The 12445-nt window shown below is 31.0% G+C and overlaps 1 protein-coding gene and 1 long non-coding RNA gene across 10 annotated transcripts in view; one reads left to right on the top strand and one right to left on the bottom strand.

Annotated features, from left to right (window-relative positions):
* 5-HT1 (serotonin receptor) overlaps positions 1-12445 on the bottom strand; it is a 131059-nt gene that overhangs the window by 40534 nt on the left and 78080 nt on the right. The gene's annotated exons all lie outside the window — the stretch shown is intronic.
* LOC147907267 (uncharacterized) overlaps positions 1-12445 on the top strand; it is a 69872-nt gene that overhangs the window by 25906 nt on the left and 31521 nt on the right. The window lies entirely within an intron of this gene.

Raw genomic sequence — 12445 nt, 5'->3', positions numbered from 1 at the left:
GCATCTGTATGCTTGCGCGTCTTGCGCGTGACGTGAGGAATGCTAAAGAGCGTTCTGTCCATATGTATCGCATGTCGCGTATCGTCGTAATATTAAAAAGGGAAATTGCAACCTGTACGCTCGAAAGATTCGCTCACGAAAGTCGTAATGTGAACAAGTGATACCCGCGAGGAGAAACTTTGCCAACCGACCTTCTAGGCCCGACACTGAGGATTCTCTCTGTTTGCGAGTCAAACTTCCGGCGCGTCGTTTGCTCAAGGTAAATGTTAAAAGTTTCATTCGTGCGTAAGAACCTCATCGCAAACGGTGAAATAAAACGTACAAACTTTAAATTAAATCCGTCGGGACATGTAGATCCGACCTTGCCTAGGCATACAACATAGAAATTGGATGGCGAACTCTGCCAGGATTCTCGCGAATAGAACACAGTTTCTGTAATACCCAGGTGTACGTTAATCTTGATGTATCTTTTACAAACCTCATTTAAGATGGGACTTATGTGATGAAACTAATAATATCCGCAAGGACAAAACCTTGTTGTTGCATGAATTTTAGAGATATCCGATGTAAATTGGATTCGCGACTCTCGTTGGCTCTTCAGCCGTTCGGCCTAATTCAAGTAGTAAAAGACCATTGTGCGTCAGACAGAGTGAGAGCGTTTCATCCGTCCGCTGCGTTCTTGTCTATTCTTTAGTCTATTTTTCTCACCAACCGAATACAATATAAGGCGTGAACTGAATCGAACGTGGACTATTGAATTGCGGGATAACCAAATCTGCATCAATATTAATTATCCGCACTGACAGAAGTCTATATTTATTGGCGAACTGACATACTACTCAGGTTACGCTTGACTGACCTTTAAAGGCTGCATCTGTTGCCTGTTCTCAGTTTAAAAAAATATACATCTGAATGTTATATTGAATCGATTTACCACGAATTTTAATTGTTATGTGGAATGATAAAATGATACGTAAAAGAATTAATAGAATGGAAACTAAGAAATCTTTATACGAGAAATAATAAGAAATTTTAATATACACAAAGCAAAAGTTATAACTTTTCAATTTGAGATATGTCAATTTATGATATGCAGAAAATACATATAATAATATTGTTAGAATAAAGTCAAAAGTAATAAAAGTACTTGTTTGACATTCGCCACTGACGAGAAAAGCGATTTCAAGGTTTAGAATTTGGCGATGTCAGTTTATCGGAAATTGCCCTCGTAGATTTGCTACAACTTCTACGTGAAATTGTAAAACTTCAATCCACTTTTTACGAATAAGCGAAATCTTCCAGCGTGACCTAGATTGTTATTGACGTAACATCAAGCGTTATTGTAACGGCCCTGTATGACCAGTCGATCACGAATATTTTTTACGTCAACACGACGCGCCATATCAGCGCGACAAGGATTAAAATTCTGCGCATTCGTCGTCACACAAGCATGATTGCGATTTTCAGACAGCTACCTACTAGAGTTCTATCACGATTTTTAATCTTTGCTTTTTCTCAGTTTTGCTGCACTTGATTTTTATCTGTTATTTATAATGTTTATTGTAGGATAATTTTTATTCATTTTCAAACAAAATATTAATATATTTTTTTGAATTTCACACTATTGAAAATACTGTAGAAATATTTTATAATTTTGCATTGCAATTCTATTCCGATAGTAAAACTACAATTTTTCATTAAGATATAAACGCATATTTAAAATTTTTATTATTATTTTCTACGTATTCTCTGCAATAGTGAGCACTGTTCAGATATTTAATCAGCTTTGCAAATAAACAATTTATATATCACAAAGGTACAAAGCCAATTATGGATAACACTAGATGTTCATATGCGAATTCAAATTCTTTATCAAATAATAAAAATTATAAATAATTAATTTAATTAATGTGTTATTTAATAAAGAATTTGAATTTGCGTACAAATACCTAATGTTGACTTTGATTGGCACTTGTGATCAATATATATTCTCTAGAGAGCCTTTATTATTCTCGAGTAATTTATATATTACAAAGTAGATATTAAATAATACATCATAAAGTTAGTTCGAATGCACACGACAGTAACATGATTGTATGATGATATACAACCTTATATATTCTACTTGTTAGTACAACGGGATTGCGCGCACGCAGCATGCCAAGATGATATGCAGCGGTATTTCAAAATGAGAGTTAAACGCTCGGCAGGTGGTTACTATGTGTTCCTATCAGATGCAATCGCAGCTCGTCTGTCATATCTACAACGCTGTCCATCTGATCCGGACCATTTAATCAAGAGCATTAATCTAAATTGCCTCTGGCAAATACATATATTTGTCTGTGCAGTTTACAGTAAAGACTCTGTCTTCATCATGTTGAAAGTGAAAATTAAATTTGATAATCCTCTAATCTAAGAAACAGGTTCACAAAATTTTAATTTAAAAAATAAATAATTCCAATGATATACATTTTCTCTAATTTATCTCGGTTATATTAATTATTATCTCTTTTTTATATGTAAAGGTTGCAGTCTTTTTACTTAAAATATGTATGACGAATTTTACATTTTTATTTTTACGTAAAATTTGATAAAATCTTGCTAACATTCTATTACAAGATATGTACACGATTCGATGTATTCTACCAACGTATCGGCTGTCTAATCTTAATTAGGGTCCTCCTATTGTACGGACGAGCTCGGTAAATATAGTATGTGTGCGTCTAGTAGTGATGCTGCTCGTGTTCAACAGCCAAATCTGGATCAGCAACGTTTATATGTACCGAACCATTTGCATGTCATTTTGCATTTCATACAGTTAAGCTTCCCCTTTATTAGTATTATTATTATCACGTGGTGTGACGAAGAATATAAACTGAAATGCTAAACTTGAAATGTAAAAACAGAGATAAGATATTTTCTTAAGTAAAATAATGCGTGAACCATTAATATTTAAAACATATATTAGGTAGAATTATTTCGATATTAAAGTAGATCAGCGATTGAGATGTTTTTTGTTATTTATGATTAGGTCTTTCTTTGAACTACCCTATTTATGACAAGTGACTTGTCGATCGCGGGATAATCGCTTGGGCAACAGAAGTGAAGCTTCTGTCCGAGATGCTGATATAATATATATACAAGGAAATTACTACCGCGATGTAAAAGAAAGTCGAGTAAGTATTGGACGATGAGTTCGTGCAGAAATACATACTAAGGAGCTCGCCGGGCGTTTGAATCTCACTTTGATACGCTGGATGCTGCGTCTGACGCAAACGGACCTGTATCTACCAGGACGTAATTTTCCTCCAAGATACGCGGAGAGGGCAATAAAAACTGACTTCTCGCAGGAAGATCTGTCGTTGTTGAACCAACCGCAAGAATACGTAAAACGGGATAATACAGTTTCTAGAACTCAATGTTTGTTTTATTACAAAGAGTATTCTAAAACTACTGAACATTCGTTTTATCATGCATTCTTTGACTGAAGTGGACAATAAAAAGATATCCAATGGTTTAAATACTGCGAATATACAGGGATTGAAATTATTTGCCAATGTTACAATAAAATCTTACAAATCAAATACGTACGAGAAATATAACTTTCTAATACAGTAAATTTAAATTTTATATATGAAATATATTTTGTATATTAAAATTGTACGGAATTTTATAAATACAAAACATATAATAATAATGATACAAAATTAAATATTAATTCATGTGTGACAAAAGTTTATACAATTATTCATTATTCATTCATTATTATTACACGTTTACTAATAAATTATTTTAATCAGCACACGTGAATTATTATCATTTAACATTAGTTGTAAGAGTTGCCGGCCCATTATAATTTTCCTGAACTATTTCCATTATTGTACACGATATTATCACTATTGTTTTGCGGTAAGTGAAACGCCATCGTCATTTGTGCGAGAATCCTCTCGGCTTTCTCCCGCTTTTTCATGGACTGTACATCACATTAACCGTTTTTCCTTCATTCTATCTCCTTCTCTTCTTGCATCTTACGGCCGAACATTCCCTCTCGTTGCAATAAAAGCAAGTGGAAAGTGCTCGACTATATCTCAAGCTCCTACACGGTGTTCGTAAAGTACGTACGAGAAAAATACTAACAAAGTTTGCATCAAAAAGTTCTTCTCTTAATTAATGAAGGAAGTCTCTCTACATTTTATTTTTACGTTAAAAAAGATAAAAAAATTTAAATTATTATCTAACCCTCCGCAACACATGGAATTTTAACTCATCCGTTACGAATAGGAGTCTTCGAGAAACGAAACAAATTTTTTTATTGTTCCGGATTATATAAAACTCTGAAAAAATTCTGATATATTTGTTAAAGCTTTAACGAATTTTTACTATCATAGAAATCGGTTTATTTTTTACAGATTTAAATTTATCTACTAAAGCTTATAGTTTGCAATTAAAATATCGATGGTGCCTTTAAACCGACAGAGGATTAACTTTCAGTTACCAAATTTCAGTCGTGGTCACACTATTATCACACTAGTGCGAATTTGGCTTTTCCATTTTTCATCACGTGTAACTTTGAAACGAAAAAAGCAAAAGTAATTCAATTATATAGTTTTTGGAAGGTTTTTTTAAAAATTTTCTTGACAACCCATTAGTAATAATAAAATTAAGCAAAAATATTTTATTGCAAAAAATTGTTAATTAAGAAAGCAATAAATTGAAAAAGTTACAGCGAAGTGAAAATTTTGCTGGTGCGAATTCGCATTAGTGTGATAACTGGTTAATTATATTGTTTATGTAAGCATATTTTTTCGTACATTTATTTAAGATTTTGTAGCAAACTCTATTTACGTATATATGGTTGAATTAGTATTAATAAATAATAAATAATATTTTGCGCGCGTGAGCATAGTTCAACTATTATTGTTTATTGTGTATTCCGCTTTAACAGAGGTTAATATACAAATATGTCGGACGACACTTTCGGTGTTATCACGTCGACTATGAATGTTATGTAGAGTGAAATTATTATAAATGTACACGTATATATTGTGGCAGGTTTGGTGACGTACAACACACAACGATGACGAAGTTCATGACAATTTATCAAGACGTGCGTGCGAACGACATGTATCGCGCGTCTGCCGACGAAATCCAATTTTCTACTTGGACGTGGTTAAAACGATACAGCGATTAATAACGTCTCGGACAGCTTGAACGCTTCGTCGTCGAGAGAATGGTATTCGACAGTACAAATTCACCACCGCGACCAAGTCGCGGAACTGTGACCGAGATAAATGGGAGAGCGCGGTGAAGAAGAAGAGATATTGTCCCGTCAAGAAAGTCAAGATAAAAATAACTGCCTGTTTCGCGAGTGCAAATCGTCATGGCAATGTAATTCTCGAGAGTAATAGCATTATTTAAAGCTCGATAAGACTAAAATTTTATGAATTGTAGCAGGATGTCATATATTCCCTTTCTATGATGCAGCTATAAGGCATTATTTATATTTATAGGATTAAAAGTCAGGGTCTCTCTGTTTCTCTCTAGTATATAGAATAGTCTGAAATAGATAAGCGCTACTATTTCGCACGTCGTTGCACAATTTGCAATTGTTCGTATATATACAAATCTTAGATATGAAGTAATCCTTTTGCTCAGATAATTCTGCGTCTTATCTCCCGTGGGTTGTATTAGTTCTTTGAAGGTGCATTTAATTCCACTTGTAAGTTTCCCCTCTGAATATCCAACTCTGATTGCTAATCTTTCTCTCAAAGAAAGTTGCTGAGAATATCAGTTTCAGACTCGTTCCAATTAATGGAATTTAATTTTGTTATTTAACTTCGAAATATATTAAAAAATTTTAAATCTATCTAATTTTTTTCTTTCTGTTACTTTCTTTCTGTTTCTACTGTTCCGATAATTTGAACGAAATGTTTAATGTTCTTATTGAAATATAAAAATATTGCTGAAACACACACATACACACACACATTACTTTAAATTTACATCAAGAGACATGGTAATGTCTCAAATGCATATTTTATATATTTTTTATATACGTATATGTTATATGATTCACGAGACACTTGCAAGGTCACAAAACACTAATAAATATGTACCTTGAGATTATCGGATCTCAATAACCGATCAAGTTCAATCGATAACTCGGTTTGTGAATTATATAATAAAAGCATTTTTATTTTTTCCTCTACGTATTCTACAAGCGTATATTTTATGACGCGAAATCTGAATTTTACATTGAAAAGAAAATTTAAACCTTAAAATATATATATCTTCGAATAATAGTAAATAAGTATTTGAACTGAAACATAAATGATAGTTAAATCAAATTATAATGATTTTTATATCAAATAAATATATTTACATTTAATAAATATTTACTTAGAACTATTTCAACAAATATTTATTAAATTTTAGTATCTTTTTTTAGTATATTTTAAGAGATGTTGTTTTAAAAGATATATTTTTATGGAGTCCTTTGTTGACTATCGGAAAGAAATTCTTTTGAGTTCATTTGGAATAGATTATGCTAATTCAAAAAGAACTCGAGAATGTAAATACTTTTTGAGCTCAAATGGATCAGTTGTGTATCTGAGCATATTTCTTTGGCGTACATGAAATTTTACTTTTTAATCCGCAATTTTTTTTATTGTTAAAGGGAATAACATATATCATGAAGTATGATTATTTTAAGCTCGTTTCGGACAAGTTTATATATACCGAGTGCTTTCAGCTGTGCGCACGTCACGAAAATTGAGAGAAAACACTGTCGTCGAGTATACTTTGAAGCGTACACGTATACCGATATGGTGGCAAATGTGTACGACAAAGGATATACAGCATACACAATATAAAGTATACATACATATCGTACGTATGCATACTCTTTGTTGCACCTGACTGCACTTATGCACTTCCCGGCATCATAACTGCGTTACATTATGCGTTTGCGGAACCAACGTAACACGATAAGATGGTTTTCGCGTAATAGTATATCGTATATTACTATTAGAAAACTTGTTTCGTACCGTCAATGAAATATTCGTGGCGATACCGTGAAAAATCTTTGCCGATAAAAATCGTCAAGCGATTCGCGAATAACTCTTTTTTTCTTAATACCTAGCCTAGGACGAAACAAGACAGTTTCTAAGAAACTTTTTAATCGTAAAACTTTAATAAGTTGGTACCGGAATATAAAACGCAGCAATTTGTGGTTAGTAAAGTACTTACAATAAGTTTTCCAATTTTACTTTTCGCGCATTCCACCACGTTCTCGTTTCGTCTGATTTTTTTCTACAATTGATGTTGTACGTTTTTAAAGAGAATCTCTTTCACGAGAACGTGTACTTGAATATAATAGTTTTGAAACTTATAATGTACTTAGATGACTACTATTTACGTTGAAGTTTTTAACTTTAACGTGCAGCGCATAATAGGTCAACTACTTTCAATTTCTCGCCAAAAGTCTGAAAGCGACTTTCTTACGCGTAAACGTCCTTATTCAGGTGAATCAATGTGACGGATCATTATCGTGATTCTAGGACACACATGTCATATGCTAATTCCAACGCGCGCGTGTGTGTAACGGTATAGTAACCTTAGAGGTACCCACCCACATGTGCAGAGGTGTTTACCCGAAATCCAGTGTCTTCGGGCGATCGAGTAATACACGTTCTCGATGCTTTGACATATCAGAGGCTATCCATGCGTGTAATTGGTCCGAAATCCTACCGACAGTTTATCAAGCAGTCCGGAAATGGATCCATCATATCTCATTAATCATAGTCACCTAATACGATAATCACGAAATATCATCGACACACGCGTTTAGTTCGGGCATATCATGATTGATGTAATCTATACGACTTCGACATTCCCTTAAATGTGCGAACAGAACATTAAACATGTCTCTAAAGCTATTATAGCTCTACACGAAAATCTATGCGGATATATTTTAACGCATATTGAATTAAAATATAAACAATACAGATTTTATTGTATAAGATAGAAAGAAACTTGTTTTATACGTAAAGTAATATTTGTAAATATTTTTAAGTGAAAGAAATATGATAAAAAATGTTTTATCGTGTAGACAGAAAAAAAACTTTTAAAAATATTTTTTCTAACACCTGGATTTCTTTGTATATTGTATTTATTTAACATATAAACATTAAAAACTATGTAATTTGATGACGCGATAATATCTTCTGATTGATATTCATGGCGCAGATTCGTCGGAATTAATCTGTGTTTAAAACTTCGCTTTGCGCACGAAGGAACTATTTTCTGGTAGTTAGGATGAGTTTTAACGATTTACTTCAATTTTCAGTGAATTAGAGAGTTTTATTTAAGAACTTAATGAAATATGCATTATACTCTTTTCAAAGGATTAATAGGAAAACTTGAAACTATTTACGAATGTCTCGGTGCCTACGTAATTCTATCGTCTCTAGGATTAAACTGTTACAAATGCTTCACGTATTTACGACCCTCGATCCTTTGTATAATTCGATCTTTTCTAGCATGCTTAAAACTTTAAATGGTACTGACTATAATGGCCGTCATGATTACATTTATGAAAGCTGATAAGAAAACTTCTATAAGATCGCTTTTCTATTGCTTCCATTGAAATATAAAGCATTAGTTACAATTGCTTAAATTAGCCAACTGGAAATTGCCATATGGCGTTACTCTCATAAATTTTATGTAATAATATATCTAACATTTAGAGTCGGAATAAAAGCAGTAAATTGTCATTAATGAATACAATGTATTTATGTAACAAAAATGTTATTAATGAAAACGCAATATAATAAAATGCCATTAATGAAAATATTATTGTTGTAAATGTTATTGTTATACATATATTTATTGGGTCGGTTACTAGAGCCTGTATAGAAAATTAAGATTAATATTATGAAATTATTGGCTCTGGATAAGGATAATATAGGGATGTCATAAAAATACATCTTATAATTATAAAATCGGCCCGGGTTGACAAGTTGATTTGAAATCGATTGATTTTTAGGACTGTTTGATTTGATATCTATTAGATGTTCTATTGATCTTCGAAAGAAGATCGACATTTTATCAATGCTGCGTTGATAAAACGTCGATTTTCTCTAGAAAATATAGTCGGTATTAAATCAAACAGTCCGAAAAATCAATCGATGTTAGCTTGATTTCGACGTGAATCATGGGAAGCTTTATTGGATATTATAATATTAAGATTATATAATTAAAAAATTAATTAATAAGTCTTCGCAATATATATTTAATTTATTACAAGCCCTTACAGGAAACGAATCTTTTTAAGATGTGTTAATTTTATGAAGCAAAATTGCTTCGATAAAATCATTGTTTATCAGAAGGATTTTATGATATTTTCTTAATATTCAGAATAAAACTTGTGTTCGAAATAAAATATTTATTTTAAATATCATTACATGACAGAAATGTTATAATTAATGTTTGTAGAAACAGATACGTTTGTAAAAATCTCCGCGTTACTGTTTGCAGACTTTAAATTTATGTATAATATGTTAACATTGTATCAAGAATTGTATATCTTAAACATAAATTTGATGTTTAACCTCCGAGTTATCAAAATACGATACTCGAAGACGAGTTACTAAAACTTTGAAAAAAACTTCTAAAACTCTGGAAAAATCAATTTCTAAGTATTTACTCCGTCTATATAAGGTACATGAGATAAAGAATCTATCGGATTCACTTCTCGCCTACCATACTATGTTTCTTTATACCTGTTGCTGTATGAAACTGGAAGCCAAAAAATCTTGATGCTTTACTCCATAACGTTATTGCTCTTGTAATGTTACTATTTTATTGAACGTATGTCTTCGACGGATTAAATAGTTTTACTGTCTAAATTTTATAGCAGTATTTAGCTTAAGTTTATATAAAAGCACGTTACTTTGAGAAAAAGTGTTGTACTGATAATTTATCGCAATTTCAGTGATATTTCTTGTTAGTTTTAGCAAAGAGATTTATATATGTATAATATATTCTACTATTATATTTTTAAACAGAGTTTCGGCTGCTATTTTTTCGGTTTGATTTTTTAGTAAAATGCAGAACTCTTTTTATTTTTATAAGGAACTGGAACTATGAAAAATGCTATTGGAACTCATAATTTTTTTATTTTAATAGCATGTCGTGCTAACTTAATAAATACCCAAAAGTAATATAAAAATATAAAAAAAATTCCGTATTTTTTATACTAAAAAATCAAAATGGAAAATACGGCATGCTAACTTCGCGAATCTAGTATGACACTTCTCCTCTAAAGTATAAAAAAATAAATAAATATACTACTTTTAACTATGTATAGATTCCGTTAGTATTACTCGGGTTCTATTAATATGTAATTTGAAAACAAAATTTCAACAATCATCAATTTTAATACACTTTAAGCTTGCTTAATAGAGTTTATTTTAATCGAGTTAAAAAAAAATTATAATAAAATATCTTAAGAGATTGTTAAGAATAGAATTAATCATAACTTATAACACTAATTATAACAATTTGATAACGATGGAACAAAATAAGAGCAAATACTTAATTTATTTAAAGTTAAAGGAAAGTTCAGCGAAGGAGTATTTGAAATAAACTGAATAGCTGAACGTTTCATCCAAAGGCAATCCATGAAATTACATGTTTGCAGTCCAAGTTTGCATGTAGTAATATTTGTATGTTTCCCGATATAGAGTTTACAGAGAATATCGTGAGTGTACAAAGAATTTCTGCTCGTTAGATATGTAAAAGCTATACTCTAAGTTTATTTTCCGTATGTGTATTAAAATTACAACATTTATCATCAGCATGCATCAACGTCGCGCAGCGATACTTTGAATAAGGTAACTATTCGTTAAAAATCGTCAATGAGCTCCCTATATTTTATTCGTCGAATGTTTATTCTTTCTTCTTTACAATAAAATGGGTCACGCAAAGGCAGTGAACTGTATTAGGATATATGCACATGCGATAACTGAGAAAAAGTTTCACAATGCAATCAAACCAATATAACAGTACAACGTTTCGCTAAACGCGCGCTCGTGTGGAACATTGGATTTATTTTCGTATTACGTTTTAAATTTTTTTTAGTTACATACGTAAAACATAACAGAAGATGATTTTTGCATAAGAAATTATTAATTTCTTTATCATTTATATTTATATTCTACGGTTACATTTTATTGATACATAGATTGATACGTATATATTATAGTGTTATCATAATTATGATTCTTTATTGGAATAGTTTCATCTATAAATTAATACGATTTGCTATTTTATTAAATTTTAGCTAACTTTTTCAAGTAAAGTAGATATAATTATTCGTAAAATACTAGCATTTAGAAAGCAGGATAGAACTTTCAGTAAATATTACGTTTTATGTCTGAAATATATTGGAATGTACGATAACTATTGGAAAACACGCATTTTGTAAAATATTTCGACACTTTGCAGATATTATGCGGTTATTGAGAAAAATATTTTTGCGCAGAATGCATCTCTGTAAAAGGGAAAAATTTTAAATTTTTAAAAATGTTCAGAACTTTCAATATTTGACTACCTTTGGTAGTTGGCTACGCCGTTTACTATTTGATTGAAGAGCTTTTCTACTTTTGTTAGCAAATTTATTATGCGTTGATAGAATTTATAACATAAATTTTTAGTCGACATTGGATAAGAAGTTTATTGGTAAAGTAATTTAGGAAGGTATACTTTCTTGTTGTACTCCTAGATAGGAAAAATCTTATGGAAATTGAATTTTGATCGAATTGAATAAAATTTCAATCGTAGTTCTTTTAAGGCTAATCAAAAGTATCAATGGACGTAACTTGCAAAAAGGAAATTTCTCATTATTTGAAGTTTGAAAATTAGAATTCGTTACATCACTTCCGCAAAAAAACAATATGTAATATTATGAAAATAATATAACACGTACATATGTATATATACATTATTTTCTTTATATTGTATTTGGTGCAAGCGAATTTTTACAATATCCAAGATTTCATTAATGGTACGTTTTGTTTTTTAAGTAGGCCTTCACTCAGAGACATTTTAAAGATAAATTTTAATTGTTGTTATCCTTAAATAAAATAAAATTTGTGCAGGCTCCTTTACTTAAATAATATAAGGTTTATGCATTTGTACCTAAAACTAACATATGTATGCATGTATTTATTTATTGTATTTTACATATTAAGAAAGTATTCAATGCAAAAATGTGAAATATTGTATTTTCCGTTTCTTGAAAGGAGCTCAATTGTTAAATCAGATATTCTTGGAAGTTAGAAACTGCAGGTTCGTTACGAAGCGAACTAAAAGAGAAACGTTAATCGTTAACTCAATACAGACTCCCCGTAAAAGTCTCGTGACTGCAATTCGCTAGTTTTCG

Source organism: Acromyrmex echinatior, chromosome 15 (assembly GCF_024713525.1).
Source record: "Acromyrmex echinatior isolate Ae372 chromosome 15, ASM2471352v2, whole genome shotgun sequence".
NCBI classification, from domain to species: domain Eukaryota; kingdom Metazoa; phylum Arthropoda; class Insecta; order Hymenoptera; family Formicidae; genus Acromyrmex; species Acromyrmex echinatior.
The sequence above is the reverse complement of the archived record's forward strand: the minus strand, read 5'-3'. Positions and strand labels throughout refer to the sequence as shown.